The sequence below is a fragment of the Vombatus ursinus genome, unplaced genomic scaffold (assembly GCF_900497805.2).
Source record: "Vombatus ursinus unplaced genomic scaffold, bare-nosed wombat genome assembly UNPS02014830.1, whole genome shotgun sequence".
Taxonomy (NCBI): Eukaryota; Metazoa; Chordata; class Mammalia; order Diprotodontia; family Vombatidae; genus Vombatus; species Vombatus ursinus.
In genome coordinates, this window is record NW_020954608.1 from 44,591,638 (window position 1) to 44,617,454 (window position 25,817).

Sequence of the window (25,817 nt, forward strand, 5' to 3'; positions counted from 1 at the left end):
TCAATACTGATAATGATGCAGTAAGTACCCATTTTTGAAATGCTTTATATGTGCCAATGAATTTGATTTGAATGCTATAGTTCACCTATATAATAAATATAGTTCACCTATATAACAAATATATTACACACCAAAATGTGTACTTGTGGGGCTACGATGCTAATAATTTGCAGATTTTCTTTGATCTTGTTTTCTATATGTCACTTAAAACATTTTTATATTGTATCAGTATTGTATCACATCAACATGGTTGGTTTTTGTTCAATATTATGATTTCTTGAATACTAGCAGCATGAATCAATATAATGAACATATGGAGTATAATTTACATAAAAAGTATTGTAATGTTTTTGCACTGGAAATTCATAGGGGTCTGTTAGTCTTAGGAATAGACCCAGAGGATAAAAGTAAGAACATTATAATAATATTTAAAAGAAACACCCCAGAATTACGGGACTTCAAGTTAATTCACATAGCAAATTCAATGCTGGAGAGACCACTCTGTTGGTACTCTTTAAATTAGCTAATATATTTATCATTCAGAAATACTGAATTTGCTGACAGTAGTACATAGAACCTAAGGACTGATCTATACTTCCTCTTTTGAGGAGGAATAGGAGGAGGGAAAGAAGAAAAAAAGGAGAAAGAGGAGGCCAAAGAGGAGGAAGTGGAGGAGAAGAGGTAGTCGATAGAATAGAAGCTTTAATGAGAAAAGAAGATTGAGAGTAGTACTGTCACAAAGAGATAGCTCAACTGAAAGTAGGACAAGAAGCTAGGTCTCCTACACAAGACAGAGAAGTCCCGCCCCTTCTCATCCCAACCGCCCACAGGGGCAAAAGAGAGGTTAAATATCTCCAAGTTAAGGAATAGCTCTGGCCCTTTGCTATTTCCTATGGAAATAATTCAAGATAGCCACACTGAAGGTATAAGTTTAAAGATGAAATCCTTTTGAAGGGGGAACCATGAATAAAACCATTCTACTTGGACAGGTAATGAGGGACTTTCTGTTAAGATGGCCTTGTAAAAGTTCCTAAAGGAGCCCAGATCTTCCACAAACACCCTAGCAATAATGTAAAAGGGTCCCAATGGAAATATTGATCAATATGTCCAAAGAACAACCTCAGTAAATTTTTTTTCTATTCTATGTCTGCAGGAAAAGATAGCTTTTTGGAGACTTTGGGTGCTCAGCAATTTGCCCGGGGAGGTAGAAGCCAATATGAGCTGCACTAAATACGACCGTAAGATACAAACACTCCTAAGATACAAAGACATCTGATAGAGTTTCAAAGTTCAAGTTCAGCAATGCAGACACTGATGAGGACTGTGATTAGCCAATATCATCAACAAGCTCAGGTATAAGGGCATGCAATAATAGCAACAACAACAACAACAACAACAACAGTAGGCCGTAAGAGAACTGTGTATTTGACCTATCGCCAAACTAACATGATGTTATAAATGCAATTGGAGAAATAGTTACACATGTATCCAGATGACAATACTAATTACTAAACAGATTATGTATTCCTTCCATGAAATTGGATAGTTCATTGATACACATGTTACTTTCTGCATGTTTTCTAGGATGTGGGTTTTATTACTTTGTTATTTGTGTTTAACTGTTTGTGTGTTAATATGCCCAAAGTATAGATATTTTTGTTAGCTATGTATGGTTTTGTGTACATACTGATTTTCATACCTAGATATCATGTATACCTTCTGATATTATTGATTTGCTTTCTAGCTAATATTTATGTAACATTTTAAAGTTTGTAAAACACTTTACAATATTATCTTATTTTGCCCTCACAACATCCCTGGGAGGTAGGTATTTGTAATTATATTCAATTTTCAGATAAGGAAACTGAGGAAAACAGCAATGATATGACTTGGCCAGGGTAATACAGCTAGTAAATTTTTGGGGTCAGATTTGAACTTAGATATTTCTGTCTCTAGATCCTATGTTATATTCACTAAATTTTTTTTTTATTTTATTATTATTATTATTTTGGTGAGGCAATAGGGGTTAATTGACTTGCCCAGAGTCACACAGCTAATGAGTGTTATGTGTCTGAGGACAGATTTGAACTCAGGTCCTCTATTCAGGTGTTCTATCCACCGCACCACCTAGCTGCCCCAACCAATCTAATTTTTAAGGAATTACTTTTTTCAATGAGGTTTCTACCCATTTTACCATTTGACCAACTGATTTTTAAGGAGTTATTTTCTTCAGTATTTTTTTTTATTTTGCCTTCTATACCAATCTGTTAATTCTCTTTTCATTTGAGTTGAAATCTGACCTCAGACACTTGACACTTACTAGCTGTATGACCCTGGACATGTCACTTAACCCCAATAGCCTCACCAAAAAAAAATTAGATTGGTCAAGTGGAAGCCAATGATTCCATAAGATATCAAGAAGCAATAAAAGTCAAAAGACTGAAAAAAAAAGAAAAAAATTAAATATCTCATATGAAAAATAACTGATCAGGAAACTAGATTGAGGAGATATAATTTCAGAGTAATTAGATTACCTGAAAGCCACGATCAAAATAAGAGCCTAGATATTACATTTCAAGAAATTATAATGGAAAAGAAAAGCGAAGGAATCATAAAGGAAATTATAAAGGGAAAATCTTAGAACAAGAAGGCAAAAAGGAAATTGATAAAAATGAAAACTACCAGGATATTATAGTCAAATTCTAAAGCTCCCAGTTCAAGGAGAAAATATTGAAAGCAGACAGAAGGAAATAATTAAAATATCGTAGAGTCACAGCTGGAATCACCCAAGTTTTCACAAATATCACTAAGTGGAGGGCTTGGAAAATTATTTTCTGGAAGGCAAAGAAGCTAGAATTACATTCAAGAATAACCTATGCAGAAAACAAACTGAATATAGGGGGAGATATGGAGGGAGATGTGAATATTTAATGAAATAGAAGACTTTCAAGCATTCCTAAAGAAAAGACTCAAGCTGATTAGAAAATTTGACCTAGAATTCTTGAGGTCAGTAACCTTTATTCCTTTTCCCCTGTTCTTTTGTCTCCTGACAATGACTGCACTTCCTTCAGTCATATGACACTTCCCTCAAGGCTTGTAAGGCACTTACCCTTGTGTGTTCAAAAGTTTACTTCATTTTTTTTCCTCTTTTTCAAAAATAGTTTATTCATACAAATTTTTAAATATAATCACCATTATTAGTATTTTCTTAATTCTAGATTAGAGGTCAGCAATTTTTTTTTCTATAAAGAATGAAATAGTAAATATTTTAGGCTTTCCACACCAGAGGCAAAATCAAGGAGGTCATGCATTTATATAACAACAGAGAAAACAAATTCCCACAAAAATTTTACTGACAAAATTCAAATATAGTAATAATAATTGAGTACATGTTTGTGATGCAAATGAGGGGGGGGTTAACGTTTTGCTTAATTGGGGGTTCAAAGTTAATTTTCCCTATCATCAAGATAGATTACAAATATTCATCTGTTAATGCTGATCTGTAATGAGATTTTATATATTTCACCTTTGAAAAATGTTTTCTTAATGCAGATAGGAATTACTAAATACTGATATCAGTCTATGAGCATACATTTTTAATTAAACATATTCATCACTTGGGAGGTATTTAAAGAATTTTTTTCAATTCTTCTTTTGCTATTTGCCTTGTAGCGTGTCATTACATCACAGATTAATCACTTCCAATTGACTATTAGTAAAATAAATTCTGAAATATGGAAATTTCTTTTGCACTTGCATTGAGATCCAAAAAATACTATTGGAACTGTAGTTTGAGCTCAAAAAAAAATGTATCTTCTGCAAATTTGTATGGGAAAAGAAATCTCATTTCTTGTTTTAACTTTTGGTAGCACAGGAAGTATACATAGCAACTTAACATTACTTGTGATTCAAACAACATTACTTGTCATGAAATTAACTTAATCACAGCATAAATTCACATATTAGCACTATTTTGCTTTGTAAATTTAGGTTGAATTCACTAAGAAACACTATCAAGTCTACAGCAAAAAATAATTTCCAAAGCCATTCAGTGTTTGGTAATAGTGGTTGAAAGTGACTCTTATTCAGAAAAAATTCAATCTCAGCACTGAGCTCAAAAAATCACAATAAAACTTTTTTCATCTTTTTTCTGTGTGATGAGTATACCATGATAACAAGAAATGAGATAAAATGCTGCAGTATGATGATATGCATGCCACTCAAAACTCTGTCACATTATAACTATGTTACTGAAATTTGTAGTGCACCAAACAATGCAAAGTGATGAGAGTGCCACATATGGTCTCTGTCCACAACTAATCAACTCTGCTGTTGTATCACGAAAACAGCTGTAGATAATATATAAATGAATGACCATGGCTATATTCTGTGTTCCAATAAAACTTATTGAAATTTGAATTTCATATAACTTAACGTCATGAAATATTATTCTTCTTTTGGTTTTTTGAACTGTATATGAATGTAAAAATCTTTCTTAGCTCATGGGGCATACAAAAATAGGCAGTGGCTTGGATTTGACCTTTGAGCCATAGTTTGCCCATTTTTGGATTACAAAACAGCAGAAGAATAAATCAAATCTCATGTATAGGTGATTGCCAATTTCTAGAGTGCAAATGTTAACATAAAAATTTAACAATGATTTCTCTTAAGCTGGTGGGAGTTGGCTCTAAACAACCCTTGTCCAAGGTCTCCAGGTGCTAAGATGCCAAATCAGATTCAATATAGAAATAAGATCAGGTTTGACTATAATTGGGGAAGTTACCTAACTCTTCTCTTGAAATCCCAACAGATCTACTTTAGCAATTTCCTCCCTACCTGTTGAGGGAAGAAATCTTTCCTATTCATAGATATATCTGATTGTGAGGACCCTTTACTGTAGGACCCCACTTAGGCCTGTCTCTTTTTTATTTTTTTTATTTTTAGGCAATTGTGGTTAAGTGACTTGCCCAGGGTCACATAGCTAGTAAGTGTCAAGTTTTTGGTCTGAGGCCAGATTTGAACTCAGGTTCTCCTGACTCCAGGGCCAGTGAAATCAATGTCACATGGACCAGACATTTCCCATTTCCACCCCATAATCAATTTCACACACACACACACACACACACACACACACACACACTTTTCTTTTGTCTTATCTTCTCAGGACCTTGCCTTCTGAGATGACTACTTCACTTCTTAAGGCATCAAAGATGACATAGCTATTGGTCTACAGAATTGCTAGATGACATATGCTATTGGTTGAATACAGTATTGGGGGGTGCGGTGATTGGGAAAAACCCAACAGGGTGGAAAGATTCAAAACTGTTGTATGTTCCAGAGAGTAAGATCTCTTCCTGGAGACTTGGAGTCAAAGGAGAGAGTTGTTAATTTATTTTAACAACTTCCTAAATAAGATGGAACACATTCACCATGTCTTCACTGGATATCAAATTAAGTAATGTATAACTGAGGAAAGTTAACTGGTTGACATCAAGGCAGACATCTGCCATTTCACTTGGCCTAGTTTGAAAGAAAATCACTGTTTCAGAGATTAAGGATGGAATGGGTAGCTAGTGAGAAAGTTATATCTCAAAGAAGGAACTGCCCAGCACAAAAAAGGGTAGGAGGAATAAAGTGACTGACAGCTCTACCTATCCACTAACCAGCCCAACAGTAAAGCCTCACATTCTATAAGTGAATACAAAACATAGTCAAAGTCATTTCAAAGGTCATTAGCAATTAACTGGGGTATTAGGAAAATCCTCATGTAGGAAATAGAGCTCAAGATGAGCTTTGAAGGAAGCTAGGTTTCTGAACAGGAGGAGGTTAGGAAGGAGAACATGATTGAGAGAGGGCAAAAACTGCAAAAATACAGAAACAAGACATGGATTATTATGTAGGAGGAATAGCAAATAGGTCAAATTGGCTGAAGTGGAGTGCATGACTAACAGTATTATATAATAAATCTGGAAATGTAGGCTGAAACCAGATTGTGAAGAAGAATATCTATTTGATTCTAAAGGCAGTAGGAAGGCACTGTAACTTTTTGGAGGAATGGCTGTCATACTTGTGTTTTGTGAATATCACTTTGGTAATTGATTGTCTGATGGTTAGAGAGGAGAGAGAGACTTAAGGCAGGAAAATCAATTAGAAACCTATTACAGTAGTTCTGATAAGAGGTAATAAGAACCCACACTAGAGTGGTAACTAGGTGAGTCTCCTACGTGACTATGAAATAAAGAAATAGAAAATATGTTATGAAGGTAGAATCTATAAGATTTGATTACTGATTAGATATAGGACATGAGAGGGTGAAAAGTCAAAGATGAATTAGAAGTTCAAACCTCAATAACTAAACAGTAGTGTCCCATAGCAAGGCAGTGGCAATGCAAAGAGTAAAATCGATTTCTCCTTATTCATAAGCCAGTGTATTTCCTTCTATGACCTGGTACAAGCCTAGAATCTCAATGATCAGTACATCTAAAATGCAATTTAACAGGCTTCTTCTGAGGATAGCACAATATTCTGAAAGGGCCATTCTGATCAAATATATAATTTTCAAGCCCCTAGTACCCCAGGTACCAGGCAGGTACCCAGGAAGAGTTACCTAGAGTTTTGGTAATTGATTTCCTATAGTTTTTCCCAAGGACTGTTATAAAGTATTAGGCAGTAGTTTATTCCCCTCTAGTGGCAGAGAAGGAGCATAGGCAACATTGAGCCACAGCAGTATGAGGAAAAAGATTAGATGTATAACCAAACCCATCTACTCTTTCTCTCTGATGGGAGCTCAGAGTAAAGAAAAAGCTATCCCTGACCCAAAATCTCAGCTCCAAAAATATGGCCTTCATTTTCCTTTATTCTCTGCTTCTTCAGAAAGAATTTGATACTGTTAAGAGACAATAGTTTATACTCCTGGTTAAAGAGTTTAGGCCAGTCAGAGGCATGTTAGACAAAGGCATTAAGGATTATACTGCAAAGTAAAAGGAAATCAAGCCAACCTAACCTTAGTCTCTTCTATGACAGGCTTCCTGAAGTGGTAGGTTAGGGAACTGCTATAGTTATAATACAACTAGAATTTGGCAACACATTTGATGTATTGTGGTGACTTGTGTTTTTTTCTTGTAAAAAATATGGAAGATTTGTAGGACAGAGCAAAGTATACAAGGGTGGATCTAGTACTAATTGAATGGCCACATTTTTTTTCTTTAGACAAACACTGACGAACTGGCCTAAATTCAATATGAGTCAGCATGCAGCTGCATTAAAACAGATCGAGAGTTCAGAACCAAGGATGTGATAGCCCAACTTCAATACCTCTTCATAGGGGGAGCTAACCCAGTAAAGTATAAGTTCTGAGAGGTTCTGCCAAGCAAGAAATATTTTCAGCATTCATTCCCAGCAACAGATTTGGTCTGTTTTCTGAGAACCAACATAATTCCTCATGGAAAGCACATGACCAAGGAAGTTCATGAAATAGAGGAATATTAGTGTTGGATGGCCTTCAGACTTATGTGGCCTCTTTCCACTTTATCACATTGATGGAACACTGATAAGAAATGGGCACAGGGTACTAAGAATTATAAAGTTTTTAGACTATCAATAAATTTGAAATTGACTATTGGTATTCAAAAGATGAGGTCCTTGTCCAATGATAAACAAGGGAACAAACTATTTGATGAGCTGAATCATATAAATCTTGATATTCTTGCTATAAATACAACCAGAAAGAAATAAGATACAGCTAAATGGGGGAAAAATGGCTTACATGTATTCCTTGGAGAGGCAAAGAAAAGAGTTGAGGAAGTGGTACTTATCATATACCTAACAGCAACAGGAAACGGTTAATGGACTATTTGGTCATAGTGTATTTTAATGGTAATAATAAATACTCACAAAAAGACCACCATGAAAGTAATTGAAACTTTTGCATCAATGTTGAATGCTGGGGATGAAGCAATAGAGAAACCAAGATGCCTGTACTCACTATCATCTCTATATTTCTTCTAACTATTCAACTAGAAATTTGGATTCTGCCCCTTGAACCATTCCAGGCTCCATATTTCCCCTTTTCATTGCCCCTTTACATATTATCTTTCTCCATTGCCACATAAAATCCTTGAAGAGAAGGGCTGCCTTTGCTTGATATTTTTTTTTTTGCATCTCTAACAATAAGCACAGTGCCTGACACATAGTAAGTACTTAATAAATGGTTGATCTATGTGTAGTAGGGATTTATAACCCGTGACTTATAGTTGAGGGGTACAAAAATTCCTTTCACTGTCCAAAAAGTTATCTGTGATAACTCTGATAATTTCAATCTTTGAGCCAAAAGGTTGACTTAAATCTCACCCTGGAGTTTTTAAAAAGGCACAACACACACACACACATGCGCACACACACGCACACAAACACACACCTACTGGGAGGAAGACTGGGAGGAAATAGCAAGGACTTCAAGGCCTGAGCAATAGTTAACACTGGCATCAATCTCCTCAATTCCATCCAGAAGTTACTGAGTTGAGCTTGAAATAATTGTCAGCACAGGGACAACAGGTGAGAGGATAAAATTAAAGAAGAGACATGGGGCTCTTCCTATAGGCATCTTGATGCAGAAAATTAGGGCTGAAGTAACTAGAAGAATCTATCTCTTCAAGGACTGAAAGAAGTTCCAACAGAAGGCCTGCTTTCCCTCAAATTCTCTTCCCCTTGCCTGCCAACATTACTGTTCGGAATCTATGAGCCATTTGAGTATTGATAAGCTTGACAATACCCTGAGGGATGCATTTAGAACAGTGAAGAATCTTGACTTAATGCCACAGGAGGATCAGTTGAAAGAACTGTGGTTGTTCAACCTGAAGAAGAGAAGACTTGAGGTGAAACATGATAAATTTTATGAAAGGACTATTTTTCAAAGGACATTTTTGTGGGAAAGATAATAGATTTTTTACTACTTGGTCCAAGGGAAAAAGTAGGAAGAACGAGCAAGTGTTGCAAAGAGACAAATTTAAGCTTGGTGTGAAAAAAAAAAACTTTCAATCAATTCAAGTTACTTGAATGTGGAATGGGTTTTCTCAAATTGTATTTTGAGATCTTCCAGCTATAAAATTTTGTGGCTTTTGTCATTCTGCAATATATACTCTGATATTGAGACTTCAACATAAAGTTAGACACAAGTGAAGACAGTATAAATTTTAGGAATTTATGTGTTAAGGTTAAGGAATGAAAGTAGTCAAGACTTGTAGACTACTGAGAATCCTCGTACCTTTATTACATGAATTTTTTTTTATTTAAGAGGTGAATTAGGAAAGTATTGAATTTGGCAAATATGAGTCAACATCATGCAAAATTAATTTAAATATGTAGCAGACAAAAAAAAGGATGGTGAATGTGGTAGCTATTTAAAATATTTTTATTAGAGGTGAAGCTAAGATGATGAAGTACACATAGGAACTCACCTGACTTCTCCCAGCATTCCCCTCAATAAAACTATTAAGTAAAGCCTGAAATTGAATTCTGAAACTGCAGAGCCAACAGGAGGGCTGAGTAAAACTATTCCAACCCAAAATGACTTGGAGGTCAGAAGAAAGGTCTCTCACACCAAAGTGTGGGTCAAACTCTGAGTACAAAACAGGGTGGACAGCAGTGCCAGGAGCAGACATTGGAGGCAGCTACAAGAAAGGCAGTAACGCTTAAGGAGCTCTCAGCCCACACATGGTAAGGGGGTTGGACAACTGATGAAAAAGAGATTACAGAAAAGTTTTTGCTAGAACTGGGTGCAGGACCCTGCTACATTGTCAGTGTGCAGTTCTGGTCACAGTTCCACAGTGAAGAGGAGCATTAGTACTTGCCACACAGGGGAATAGGTGTCCTAGTTACAGTTCCAGGGTGGAGAAAAATGCTCATGGTCACTCAGAAGGAAAGTAATGGCTCTGGTATCAATTGCAAGGCAGAAAGGAGTACTAATGATTGTAGCTACAGGAGAGCAGGAATAGTTCAGGGTCAAGAGGAGCTCTAGCACATGTAGCTATAGCTTTACCTTTCCTGGGTAAAGACCAGAGCACAAGCCAGGAGACTAGTGACCACACCTCTCCTTAAATCATACCACCTTGAAAGCACTGAAAACTTACAAACTCCCATAACTACCTCTGAAAACAGCAGCACAAAAAACAACTGAAGCTTGGGACACTGCCCCCTCAATCCCAGAAGCAGAGCCCAAATTTAACAGAAATCTAAAAATCAAGAAATAGGCAAGAAAATGAGCAAATGATAACTAAGAATATGATCATAAAAAGTTAGTATGGTGACAGAGAAAACCAAGACACAAATTCAGAAAAAACAATGCCTAAACAACTAAAAGCAAAGCCTCAAAGAAAAATTTAAATTGTACATAAGCCCAACAAGAATTTCCAAAACACTCAAAAATTATTTTGAAACTCAAATAAAAGAGATAGAAAGAAAACTGGGAAAATAAAAGAGAGTGCTGCAAGAAAATTCAGAAAGAGAGTAAGGACCTTAGTAAAAGGGGCACAAAAACTAATGGAGAAAACACTTTAAAAACAGAATTGGCCAAATGGTAAAAAAGAGACACATAGATCCACTAAAGAGAACTCCAAATTGACCAAATGGAAAAAGAAGTACAAAAGCTTACTGAAGAAAATAATCCCTTAAAAATTAGAATTGGGCAAGTGTAAGCTAATGATGCCATGAGACATAAAAAACCAAAACAAAACAGTAAAACAAAATCAAAAGAATTTTTTTTTAAAAAAAGAAGAAACTGTGAAAGATCTTTTTGGAAATATAAGTGACCTGGAAATTAAATCAAAGACAGAAAATTTAATAAATATTGGACAAAATTTTAAAAAGAGCCTAAACACCACATTTCAAGATATTATCAAGAGAAATTGTCCCAATGTCCTAGAACCAAGAGGAAAAAAGGAAATTGAAAGAATCCACCAATCACTTACAGAAAAAAGATGCTAGAATAAAAGTTCTTAGGAATATTATAGCAATATTCCAGAGCTTCCAGATCAAGGAGAACATGTTGCAAGCAGCCAGAAAGAAACAAATCAAACACATGAGGAGCACACGATTTAGTAGCTTCCACCTTAAAGGATCAGAGGGCTTGGAAGAGGATATTCTGGAGAGCAAGGAACCAGGATTACAACCAAGAATAACCTACCCAGCAAAAATGAATACAATACTTCAGAGGGGGCAAATGATATTTAATGAAATAGAAAACTTTCAGACATTCCTATTGAAAAGATCAGACCTAAATAGAAAATTTGAATCCCAAAACACAAGACTCTTAGAGAAGCATAAAAAGGTCAACATTAAAGAGAAATCATAAGTGATTCAACAAGGTCAAATTATTTAAATTCCTATATGAGAAGATGATACTTGTAACTCCTAAGAACTTTATCATTATTAAGTTAGTTACAAGGAGTATACATAGTCAAAATACATGCTTGTGAGTTGACTGTGATGGAATAATTTAAAAAAAAAAGAAATTAAAGGGTGAGAAAGAGGGATACACTGAGACAAAAGGGAAAGGGAAAGAAGAATAGGGAAAATTATCTTACCTAAAAGAGGCACAAAAGAAAGAGCTTTTACAGTGGAGGAGAAAAAGGGGTGATGGTAGCGGCAACACTTAAAACTTACAATCATTGGAATTGACTCAAAAAGGGAACAACATACACAATCAGTTGGGTACAGAAATCTGTATTACCCTACAGGGAAGTAAGAGAGGGAAAATATAAGAGAGGGTGGGAGGTGGGGCACGTCTAGGAAGGCAGACAGACTAAGGAAGAAAGTTGTCAGAAGTAAAGCAGACTTTTGAAGAGGGAAAGAGTAAAAAGAGAAAAAGAGAAGGATAAACAGGAAAAAAATGTATAGCTGGAAATACACAGTTATACTTATAACTGTGAGTGTGAATGGGACAAACTTTATTCTCTCTATTATTTTTAATAGAAATGCGTGCTATATTTTGTCAAATGCTTTTTTAGCATCTATTGAGAAAATCATGATTTCTGTTGTTTTTCTTATTGATATGGTTAATTTTTCTCCTGGATCTGCTCAACTTCACTTTGCATGAGTTCATGTAAGTCTTTCCTGGTTTTCCTGAGAATATCCTGCTCATTTTTTATACAACAATAGTATTTCATCACAATCATGTACCACAAATTGTTCAATCATTCCCCAATTGATGGGCATACCCTTGATTCCCAATTCTTTGCACCAGAAAAAGAGCTGCTATTAATATTGTTGTTCAGTTATTTTTTGTGACTAACTTTTTGTGACCCCCATTTGGGTTTTCTTGGCAAAGTTATTGGAGTGGTTTTCAATTTCTTTTTCCAGATCATGATACAGGTGAGGAAACTTAGTCAAACAGGTCAAGTGATTTGCCCAGGGTCACACAGCTAGTGACTGTCTGAGGCCAGATTGAAATTAAGGTCTTCCTGACTCCAAGTGAGGCAGTCTATTCACTATGTCACCAAGCTGCCCTACTGCTATTAATATTTTCATACAAATAAGTTCTTTTACTTTTTCTTTAATCTCTTTGGGATACAGAGTTAGTGGGTCAAAGTGTAGGCATACTTTTATTGGCCTTTGAGTGTAGTTTCAAATTGCTCTCCAGAATGGTTGGACTGGTTCAGATCTCCACCAGCAATGGATTAGTGTCCTAATTTTTTGATATACTCTCCAGCACTTGTCATTTTCCTTTTCTGTCATGTAAGCCAATCTGATAGGAGTGAGGTGGTATCTCAAAGTTGTTAAATTTGGATTTCCCTAATACGTAGTTACTTAAAGCATTTTTATGTGACTATTGATAAATTTATTTTTTTTTCTTCTAAAAACTTCCTGTTTATATCCTTTGACCATTTCTTGACTGGGAAATGGCTCTTACTTTTACAACTTTGGCTCAGTTTCTTATGTACTTGAAAAATGAAGCCTTTAGAAGAGAAACTTGCTCCAATTTTTTCCTTAGTTTTGTGTTTTCCTTTTAATTTTGGTTGCTTTAATTTTGTTTGTGGGGAAGCATTTTTTAAATTAATTAATTTACTTTTAGTTTTCAACATTCACTTCCATAAGATTTTGAGTTTTAATTTTTCTCCTCCTCCCTCCCTTACCCCTCTCCAAGACAGCATGCAATCTGATATAGGCTCTACATATACATTATTATTAAACATATTTTTCACATTAGTCATGTTGTAAAGAAGAGTTAGAACCAGTGGAAGGAACCATGAGAAAGAAGAAATGTGGATTGCATTTTTCCATCATGAGACTTTTGGAGATGTCTTAGATTCTTGCATTGCTGAGAAGAGGTAAGTCTATCAAAGTTTCAATAGTTTTCATATTATTAGAATTCTTTAAATGTTTGGAAGAATTCACATTTGAATCCTCAGGATTTTTTGTTAGAAGCTCATTTGTGGGTGATTTAATTTCTTTTTCTAAGAGATAGTTACTTACATATTCTACATATTCTATTTTTTTCTTTTGAAAGAATATGCTGGTCTAGCTGTAACAGATCTAAAATGTATTATAAATCAAGAATCATGAAAACAATTTGGTATTGGCTAAGGAATAGAATGATGGAACAGTGGAATTAAATAGGTACACAATACACACCAGTAAATGACCCTAGTAATCTAGTGTTTAATAAATCCAAAGATCCAAGCTTTTGGGAAAAGAATTCACTATTTGACCAAAATTGCTTAGGAAATTGAAAAGCAGGTTAAAAGAAACTATGTATAGACTAACATCTCTCACCATATACCAAGATAAGATCAAATGCATACATCATTTAGACATAAAAAGTGATATCATAAGCAAATTAGGAGATCTTGGAATATTTTACCAGTCATATCTATAGAAAAGGGAAAAATTTATGATCAAACAAAAGATAGGGAGCATTATGGGATGCAAAATTAATAATTTTCATTACATTATATTTTAAAAAATTTTGCACAAACAAAACTAATCCAGCCAAGATAAGAAGGAAGGCAGGAAACTGGGGAAGAAATTTATAGCAAGCTTCTCTGATAAAGGCCTCATTTCTCAAATATATAGAGAACAAAACCAAATTTATGAGAATATAAGTCATCCCCCAATTGATAATTGATCAAAGGATATTAACAGGAAGTTTTCAGAAGAAGAAATCAAAGTTATCTATAGTCATAAGAAAAAATGTTCTACCTTGATTATTGATCTTTAATCTATTTATTAGAGAAATGCAAATTAAACACATTCTAATGTATTACCTCACTGCTATCAGATTGGTGAATCTGACAGAAGAGAAAAATGGAAAATGTTGGAAAGCATGTGGAAATTTGGGACACTACTGAACTGTTGGTGAATACGAACTGATCTAACCATTCTGAAGAATAATATGGAACTATGTCCAAGGGCTATAAAACTTGCATACCCTTTAACCAAGCAATACCACTACTAGATCTGTATCCCAAAGAGTTCAAAGAAAAAGAAAAAGAACCTACACATACAAAAATATTTATAGCGTGTCTGAGAATTGGAAATAGAGGGGATGGCTATCAGTTAGAGAATGACTGAAAAAATTGTGGCATAAGATTTTTATGGAATACCACTTGACTATAAGAAATGATGAGCAGGATGCTTTCAGAAAAACCTGGGATGACTTTTATGAACTTATGCAAAGTAAAGTAACCATATCCAGGAGAACATTGTACCAGTAACAGCAACATTTTAAGGATGCTCAACTGTTAATGACTTATCTGCTCTGATGAATACAATTTTCCAATACAATTTCAAAGAACTTATAATGAGAAATGCTATCCATTTCCAGAGAAAAAACTGATGAAGTCTGAATGCAGAGCTAAACATACTTTTTTCATTTATTTTCCTTGTTTATATTTTTGCCTCTGTTTTCCTTTGCAACATGCCTTATATGGAAATATATTTTGCATAACTTCACATGTATTATCTATTAGCTTGCCTTTTCAATGAGAAGGGAAGGAGGAAGGCAGAATTTAATATACACATCAAATTTTAAAAATAAAATCCTGGCAAAAGGACTATAGTAATGTTTTCCCTTAAAATTTCACTTTCACTATGTTGAATTTTTATCAGAGATTTAAAGATTGGTAAACATTAGGAGAAATATTAGTGTCATTGATAGTACAAGTGGCAAAACACAAAAAAAAACCTTTATGATGTTCATAGATACAGAAAAGGGCTTTGACAAAAATATATAATTTATACTGAGAACCTTAAAAAGTTAAGCATTGCAGTTCAAAGTTACATAACTAAAACAAAAAAATAAGCATTATTTGAAGATATAGTAGCTTTTTCAATATATGAATAAAAAAGGATATCCTTACTGTTTTGACACAGTTAAAGAAATATTGTTACTACTAATAAGACGTGAACAACAAAATAAAGGTATAAATATCAGCAAAAAGGTTAAATCTCTTTGTATAAAACATGATGGTTTACTTAGAAAACAGCAAATCAGAAAAGAAAGTTATAAAGTCAATCAATAACGTCAGTAAAGTGCCAAGATATAAAAGAAAGAAACAAAAATCTTTAGCATTATTTCACAGTGGCAAATTAAAGCAAGAATGAACCTACCAAGACATTCTCAATACTTAATATTAAATACAATTTTAAAACATTCTTTATAAAAATAAAGGAAAATAAAGATTAAAGGTTTTGCATGCCACACTAATGTAATAAAAATTATGATAGTACCTAATTTTATTTACATTGATAACCATACTAATAAAAGTACCAAGGAGTTAACTTTATTAAGCTAGACTAAAATCAATAAAATGTATTAATTACAAAAAAAGTTGTAGAATCTCAAGGGGTTAAAAAAAAGTAGGAATGAATAAAGAAAAAAATTTTTAGACCTCATACTGTATTACAAAACATCTAATATCAAAAATATTTGGTATTGATATAAAAAATAGAAAAGAATACCAATGGAAGATATTGGTCTATGGCCAATTTCTGCCATATTGCTTTCCAGTTTTCCCAAACGTTTTTACTAATGAAATACTAATTTTTAATAATGAAATCTTGTCCCCAAAACTTAAATCGTTAGACTTATCAAATACAAGATTATTATAATTGTTTGCTTCTGTAAATTTCTTGTCTATTTTGTTCCATTTATCCATCTTTCTATTTCTTAGCCAGAACCAGATAGTTTTTAATAACTACTGCCTTATGATACAGTTTAAGATCTGATACTGCTAAACCTCCTTTCCTTTACATTTCTTTTAGGTCCCTTGATATTCTTAATTTTTTGCTCTTTCAAACAAATTTTGTTATTATTATTTTTTCCTTTTGTGGTGGCAATGAACTGGAAATTGTAGGGATGGCCATCAATTGGGGAATGACTAAACAAGTTGTGGTATATGATTATGGTGGAATACTACTATGCTGTTATGTTGTTAGAAATGATTAGCTCATTGATTTTAGGAAAACATGGATAGATGCACAAAATAATGAAGAGGAAAATAAGCAAGACAAAGAAAATGTTCTATACAGTAACAGCAATAGAGTTTTAAGAACAACTTTGAGTGAGTAAGTCATTTTGACTATTATAATGAAAAAAAAGGAACTGGGAAACCTCTTGGACAAAGAAACCAACCTTTATTAAAGATCCACCCAGTCAGTCTGAGACCACGATTTACAAAATTCACACATTTATAAATCCATCTATGGCCCAATAAGCTCTGTGCATGGCCAGTACATGCCTAATACATGCTTTGTACAAACCCCATACAATATAGAGAACTGCGCTTTCTAGAATTATGCTTAGTCTGTTATTGATCCAATCTTTGTATTAGGAAAGATCAATAATCAATGCCTTGAGTGCTTTGCTTTGTAATCATTTATCAGCTACAACCATTTTAATAGGATAGGAAGTAACTGTGTGATTTATGGTAAGAGCATAGCTCTGGGTAAAAACCTGTGTAATTGAAACTATGATGTAGTCCCAGGGAAGCACTTGTGTCAGTTAATCTTAGGAGTATGACTATAATCATTATAAAGTGTGCATCTAAAGTATGTGATTATAATAATCATATTTGTGTATTTATCTTTATATTAAAATAGTGCAGGAAAGGAAGCCCTCTGGAATGCACAGGGAACCTTCTGGAACCCTGTTAGAACTTCATAATCTTGTCAAATATACTGAGCTTGTACTAGGCACATACTGGGCTTGTACTGGGCATGTCCTAGGCTTATAAAGGGCTCATTGGGACATCATGACTCACAGACATCATGACTGGAGCTTGACCAGGGCATGACCAGGGCTAATATAATTGCACCATACATCCCTATAAATAACTGTGAATTTTGCAACTCATGGTCTCAGATCATACTGAGGGAACTTTAGACTTTTGTTTCTTGTTCAGAGAGTTTTCCAAGTGTCTTTTTTTCAATAAATATCCAAATTAACTATAAAAGTCATATGAAGGAAGGTACTATCTGCATCTAGAGAGAGACTTGATAAATAGAAGTATATATATATATATATATGTATATATATACATGCATACATATATTTGTGTCTACTAGTAGCCATCTCTAGGGTGAGGGGAGTAAAAAAAAGAAATCTACATGATAAATTTATTAATATTTAAAAGTAACAGTAAGTTGTACGTAATATATTTGCAGTTTTATGTATAATCATCTTTCTATTATTCTACTATGTTATGGAAATGTTTTTTTATTTCATAAATTAAAAATCAAATAAATAAAATTTTTCTGAAAAAGAATCTCAATGGGATAGAATAGCAATCTACATGGGGGTCCAGGACTAAAAACATCTCTGGAACAAATATTTTGAATGACAACTGAGCAACTTCAGAATTTTAGCTCCTTCTCCTTATCTTAATGTTCAGAGTTCAGCACAATGACTGGTATATAGTAGGAGTTTGATAAATGCTAGTTGAGTGAAAAACTCAGCCTAGGAGAAGAAAGGGATATAGAAGAGATATGCACTTTCCACATACCTAGCTTTCATTCAAAGTATTTGTGTCAGTGAAGTCCATAGCTCTGGATCCACCTTTAAGGTATTACATAAGCAAGAGTCAAAAAAATCAGGCTCAGTAGTTAGTGCTTTATAAATTCAAAGTCATCTAAAATAGGGCGAAAGAACCTCTATTCAAAAAGAGCTGTTAGAAAAGCTGGAAGTCTTAACTAGCATTTTGTACAATGTAATATAATAAATCTCAAAGAGATACATGACCTAAATGTAAAAGATTTTACATTAAAAAAAGAAACAAATGGAAACTGTTAGCAGTCACAAGTAGGAGGAAAGGTTAATTCTTAACCAAACAAGGCTTAGAAGTCATCATAAATGGGGAAAATGGGCAATTTCATTACATAAGGTTAAAAAGCTTTTACATAAACAAAATCAATGGAGCTTGGATTATATTATTATATCCTGATATTTATTCTGATGGAACATAAGCTTCTTGAAGGAAAGGGTTGTTTTCATTTTTGGCTTTATATACCCAACACATGGTGTAGTGCCTAGTACATATTGAGTACTTGATAAAAATTTATTAATAGGAAGGATGGAAGTGAAACTGTCAACTGGGGGTGGAGGTGGAAATCTTTGTATTGAATGTCTGTGATCAAAGTCTAATAACCCAGATAAATTAAGGAATTAACATAAATATATGATCAAGAGTTAGGAATAATTTTTAAAAAGAAAAGTTGCAAATTATCAATGACCAAATAAAAAATTGTTCCACGTGATAAATAATAAAAGAAACTCAAATTTAAAAACTCTAAAGTTTCACCTCACTTCAAAAAAAATTAGAAAAGATGACAAAAATGAAAATCATAAATGTTGAGAGACTGCAGAAAGACAAGCAAGCCAATACAGTGTTGATGAGGCTTTGAATTGTTCCAACTATTCTGACAAACAATTGGTTATAATTATTCAGGAAAAATAGATCATACTATTTGACCCTAGGCAGACCAAAGAAAGAAAGAAAGATCTCAAAACACTAAAATATTCACAAAAGCATTTTTTGAGGTAGTAAAAACACTGGAAAAAACATGAATGCCTATCAAGTGAGGAATGGCTAAATAAATTGTGGGATATGAATTATGAAACTATATGAAATTAAATATTATTCTATTTAAAATAACAAATATAAAGACATCATAAAAAAGAAGATTTTTATGAGCTGAAACAGAATAAAATATGTTAGTTCAGGGAAACAGTATAATAATGACAACGACAATGTAAATGAAATGAATGCTAAAATAAAGTTGGCTATTGAGTTACTGCAATAATCCATTTAGGTAGACATAAGGAAATGCACTTCCCTTCTTTTGGTAAAGAGAGATGAGGGGATATGGATAAAGAAAGTTCTACACAATTTCAAACATGGTCACTGCATTGGTCATATTTTTTTTTTAAATATATAGAATCCAGTCTATGATCTCAGAGGTTTTGTAATGTGTTTTAATGACATAAAAAAATCTGCTATTCAGTTTTCACAACCAAAGTTGTTCTATGACAGACCCTCTACCTTTGTGTGCTGTCCATAGTGCAGTAGATAGAGTTTTGGACTTGGATTCAGTAAGACCTGAGTTTAAATCTTGTTTCAGATACTTATTAGCTGGGTGACCCCTCTCTGCTTCACTTTCCTCATATGTAAAATGAGAATGATAGCACCTGCCTTCCAGGGTTGTTGTTAGGATAAAATAATATATTTGTAAAGCATTTTATAAACCTTACAACACTATAAAAATGCTAGCTATTTTTATTTTTTTACTGTTATTATAATTTTCTTTATTGTGACTATATCCCTACAGGTTGTCTATCCAACTATTGCAATCTTGACAATATGCATTATTGGAATTAGTGAAGGGAGAAGCCCAAAAATATCCAGACATCTAGCCATCTATTTAAACTGTTTTTATCTACAAACCAAGAAGGATATTTCAAAAAGAATTATGAAAACTTGGCACAATATGTTCTATAAGAATAGTTAGCATAGAATTTTAGAATTTCTATTTCTTATTTAAGACAAATTGTGAATGTTCCAAAAAAAGAGAGGGAACACCTGAGACATTTTCTTGATATTTCAAAGCATGAGAATCTTGGGTACATACTTTCACATTTGCTTAAATGTAATTCCCCACTTAAAAGGAAATGAAACAAATATGGTGACAGAGAAGTACCAAAAAAGTAATTTTTCTTAACCCATATTGTATTCCTTTTTGCCTCTTCCTTCAAAATCACAATATTTCAGAGTCAGAATGGAACTTGTTAGTCATTCATTCTAACTGCTTCTTGAATAGGAATTCCTATATAACATGCTTAGCAAATGTCCTTGATTGGTAGATCTACAATAATAGAGAACTTACTACATCTTGGGGCAAGACATTTCAATTTTTGACCGTCAGACATTTTTGGAAATTGTTTGGAAGCTTTTCCTTATATTGGCATGATTTTTTTACTCTCTGAAAATTTTATTCATTGCTCCTGTAATTTGTAGGCCAAATTTGTATAAGTTGTATCACCAGTTGTCTTGATTTTGTCCTGCCACTGGACTGTGATGACTCTGGAGGAGAGAGTGAGGCTGACGACTTTGTGCAACTCTGCCTCACTTAAATTCAATTTATGCAGGAATCAAAGGGCATCACCCATATTGTTTTACCATTTTACCTACCTCAAAGTCCTATGGTGACAGACAAGTGATGAAGCACAGGTTCAGATACACTGGGAGCTGTAGTCACAATCCTGAACACAGGTGGCCCAGGCCATAGGGTCGTTTGTCACTAGAAGCAGCAGTGAGATTTGGCAGGCCTCTGGGTGTCTGATAAGCCCTTTAAGGATTGCACTGCTCACATCCTGGTGTGAGAAAGGGGCTAGAAAAGGTGCCCTAAAAATTATCTGCTTACCCAACCCTGGCCTGATTACTGAAGCAGGAGGGGAATCCCACTTTGCAGTCCAAACATGAAAAAATGTACAAAAACATCTGCAAAGATGATTTCACTCACCACTGGCACATGGAATGTGTGCACACTTATAGAGAACACAAAATCCAGTAGACCTGAAAGATGAACAGCTCTTGTTGCAAGAGAACTCAGCAGGTATCATAACCTGAGTTGAACAAGGCTGGCAAATGAAGGTCAGCTTACTGAAGTTGGAGCTGTATACATATTTTTCTGGAGTGGCCTCAATGAAGGTTAGTGCCATGAAGCTGGTGTAGGTTTTGCAGTCAAAACTAACTTAATCAGCAAGCTTGTATGCCTATGAAAAACAGTGCATGACAGGCTTACGACAAAGTGATTGCCACTTGCAGAAAAATGTCATGCCACCATCATCAGTGCCTATACTCCCACCATGACAAACCCTGATGAGGTTAAAGAAAAATTTCATGTAGACCTGGTGACTCTTATCATCAATGTGCAAAAGAGGAAAAGCTTATAATTCTGGGTGACTTTAATGCTAGAGCAGACTCAGACTACCAGACTTGGCAGGGAGTTCTAGAGAGGAATGGAGTTGGAAACAGCAACAGCAATGGTCACTTACTGCTGAAGACTTATGCATCTCATGACCTTCTCATCACCAACATTGTCTTCCATTTACCTAAACATTAAAACTTTGAGGATGCACCCTTATAGCAAACATTGGCATTTAATAGACTCTATGATAGTAAGGAGAAGAGACAAATAGGTTGTGAGAGTGACAAAAGCAATGTGTGGTGCAGAGTTCTGGACTGTTCATAGACTTATCCTCTCCAAGCTAAATATTCACATCCAACAAAAGTGGCATCCCCAAGGCAAAATGACTACCAGAAGAATTAATGTCAACAGATTAGAGCTCTTCTCTGAGAGGGAACAGCTTGTTGCTAACTTGGAGAGAAAGTTGAGCCAACACACAGTTGGCAACAGTGGAGCAGAAGAGGAGTGGGTGGCTTTCAGAGATTTGGTGTATAGCACTGCATTTGCTTATCTGAGTCAGAACACTTGCCAACATCAAGACTGGTTTGATGAAAATGATGGGGAAATTCAGAAACTGCTAAATGAAAAATGAGAATTCCACAGGGCTTACCAACAGGATAGTTTGTCCATCTCTAAGAAGGCAGCATTTAACTCTATCAAAAGTAAAGTATGAGCAAAGCTTAGATTTCTTGGCTCAGTGAGAAGGCAGATGTAATTCAGTTTTATACTGATAGTAACAATCCAAAGCGCATTTATGATGCTCTGAAGGCAATTTATGGGCAAAAGACCTATGACGCATCTCAACTACTCAATGCTGATGGATCCACATTGATTAGTGATAAGAACATGATCCTAGAGAGATGGGCTGAACACTTCCACAGTGTTCTTAATAGACCATCATCAATCAATGCTGAAGCCATTGACCATTTACCTCAAGTTGAAGTCAATTCTCCCTAGCTGAAGTTCCAACTGAAGAAGAGGTTTTGAATGCCATTAGGCTTCTTTCATGTGGCAAAGCACCTAGTGTTGATTCTATTCCAGCTGAGATTTACAAAGTAGGGGGTGCATTGCTCATACAAAAGCGACTGAAATTTTCCAGGTTATATGGCAAGAGGAGGTTATCCCCAAGGAGTTCAAGGATGCCTTCATTGTTCATCTTTATAAAGGTAAAGGAAATAGATTGTCCTGTGGTAATCATGGGAGTTGTGTGTCTCTCTCTTAGTCATTGCTGGCAAGATTCTGGCCAGAATCAATAGGCTGATACTTCACCTGGAAGATGGTCATCTACCTGAGAGCCAGTGTGGCTTCAGAAAGGGCCAAGCAAGAGTTGATATGGTGTTTGCTGCCTGACAACTCCAAGAGAAATGCCAGGAACAGAACAGAGGCCTGTATGCAATGTTTGTAGATGTGACCAAGGCCTTTGATACGGTCATGAGGGCTTATTGAAGACTATGTCAAAATTTGGTTGCCCAGAGAAGTTCATCAACATTGTACATCAATTTCATGATGGCATGTTTGCCCAGGTTCTGGATAATGGACAACGCTCTCATGCTTTCCCAGTCACCAATAGAGTGAAAACAAGGCCGTATGCCTGCTCCCATGCTTTTTAGTATGATGTTTTCAGCCATGTTGTCAAATGCTTTCAATGAGATGAACATGGCATCAAGGTCAGCTCCTGCACTGATGGTAAATTCTTCAACTTTAAAAGGCTACAAACCAAGATCAAAGTGGAGGGAGTATTGGTGCATGATTTTCTGTTTGCAGATTATGCACTCAATGCAGCCTCTGAAGCTGAGAAGTAACAAAGTATGGATTGATTCTCTGCTGCTTGTGCTAATTTTGGTCTAACAATTAACACCAAAAAAATACAGGTGTTCCATCAGCCAACACCACACCATCCATTGGTGGAACCATTGGTTACAGCAAATGGAAAACTTTTGAATGCTGTGAATAAGTTAACTTACCTTGGTAGTGTACTTTCCAGGGACGTACACATTGATAATGAGGTTGACACACACATTGCCTGATCTAACTCAGTGTTTGGGAGGCTCCAGAGGAAAATATGGGAGAGAAGATGTATTAGACTAACTACCACGCTGAAGGTCTACAGAGATGTTGTGCTGACCTTACTGTTGTATGCCTGTGAAACCTGGACAGTATGCCAGGGCCATGCCAGGAAACCAAATCACTTCCATTTGAATTGTTTTACAGAGATTCTGAAGATCACCTGGCAGGAGAAGATATCAGACACTGAGGTCCTCCCTCAAGCTAAACTGCCAAGCATTCAAACTCTGCTTCAGAGAGTAGAAACTCCAATGGGCTGGCTATGTTATTCAAAAGCAAAATGTACGCTTGCCAAAAAGACTATTTTTTTTGTAGAATTCACACAGGGTAAGTATTCACATGGAGGTCAGAAGAAGTGATACAAGGACCCTCTCAAGGTCTCTCTTAAGAACTTTGGAAATGATTGTGTGACATGGGAGACACTGAGCAGTCCTGAGTCCACATCAGAAAAGTTGCTGTGTTCTATGAGCACAGCAGAATTGAAATAGCTCAAGAGAAATGCAAGATAACGTAAACTTAGAGAATCTATCCCGAAGGTTCACATGGACTATTTGTGCCCAGCCTGTGGTAGAACATTCTGAGCTCATATTGGTCTGATCAGTCACAGTTGGTCACACTCAAACTTGACTTTGGTCCTCTTCAAAAATGAAGGACAACAACAACAATAATGTAGGCCAAAATGAATGCATCAAATTCCTTTTCCACATATAAATCTTTTAGATATTTGGGGTTAGCTTTTACTATCCTAAGGTAGCTAAGTAGCTCAGTGGATAGCACTGGGTCTGGAGTCAGGATGACCTGAGTTCAAATCTGGCCTCCACTTTGTGACCTTGGGCAAATCAGTTAACCTCTGTTTGCCTTAATTCACTGGAGAAAGAATGGCAAACCACTCCATTGTCTTTTCCAAGAAACCCTTACAGGGTCATGATGAGTCAGACATGACTGAATGACTAAACAACATGAATATCCTTACTTCCTTAACTACTTGGATAGATTTGTGACCTCACTATTATGGATACTTCTTCCAGTGGTTCAGATTGTAACCCATCTACATATTCTTATCCTATATACTTTTTGTTTATTTCCTCCCATAAACTCTCCACCTAATGCACTAGGAATATTCCTCTAAATTTCTGTACATTGAATGGGTAGTAAGGGAATGTTTGGGATGCCTATCATCTGTCTTTCATTCTTGTTAAATGACTGATTCACTTCTCTTTGTAGTGATGCATCTATCCTTCTGATACATCTTGTGATGCTTCCAGTGCCCAGTTCTTCTCAGACAACATACTACAGTCCTTCTACATTCACCATGGATGTCAACTGCTCTTTTACTCATCTTCAGCCTCAGGCACTGAGGAATTCTATAATTCACAGCCATATAGTAATCACCAGAGTATAGGTGTTAAAAATGGGTCTGTATTTCAGGGAGAAGCTTAGAGTCTCCTTTAAACTTTTAAACTCCTTTTAATCTTCTTTGAAGTTCCTTGAGGGCAAAGACTATTTACTTTTGCCTATGTATCCTCAGTGCCAAGCATCACACCTTGTAGTTTGTTGTAGCTCAATAAATACTTGTTGAATGAATGAATGAATGAATTTAAAGTTATGTTTAAAAAACAAAAACTCTGGTAGTCCCCACTGAGCTGGAAAGATTTCATATATGGATCTCATAAGACAATGTGCTTTTATTTCTTTTTTTTTTTAATCTGAAGACCAGCTTAACTACATCTGGAGATGCTCATTATTGAGTTGGCCACATTATATTAAATTCTTCAGTCAAAGTTCTTCTTGGAGATCATCAACCCACCAACAAAGTCAGAAATCATTTAAGTACTGAATTATAGAAATAATAATTATATTAGCTAGAAGTCTAGTCTTATTAATAGTCTGTCATTGACCTGTAGGTTGAGAAAAGAATAAACCAGGCAAGATGATGTTTCTAATAGGAAACAGATGTCCTGCTGAAGTGCCCTTCCTTTCCCCAGATTTCTTTCAGTTCTAATACTATCATCCAAATAATCTTGTTTCTTCATTTCTCAGGAAGAATAGACCATCCTTCTATGCTAAGTTCCCTCATTTTGACGGTTAACAAGTTAGAAAAATATTCATACACTGCAACCATAGTTTAGTAAAGCATACCTTCAGGGACACAAGAGTTAATGCAGTTTTCTAAAGCATTCCACTTGTTCCAAAGAAGTTGTTTACAAGTTTGAAGCCTCTGGCTTGTTTCCATGCACTTCTGTATGCTACTGGTTGCTTATGGGATTCATTTTGTTATTAACTGTACTGCTATGAAA

The 25,817-nt window shown here is 35.1% G+C and overlaps 1 protein-coding gene across 2 annotated transcripts in view; it reads right to left on the reverse strand.

Moving 5' to 3' along the window:
* Positions 1-25,817, reverse strand: part of LOC114025389 (solute carrier organic anion transporter family member 1C1-like) — a 77,406-nt gene that overhangs the window by 31,900 nt on the left and 19,689 nt on the right. The window lies entirely within an intron of this gene.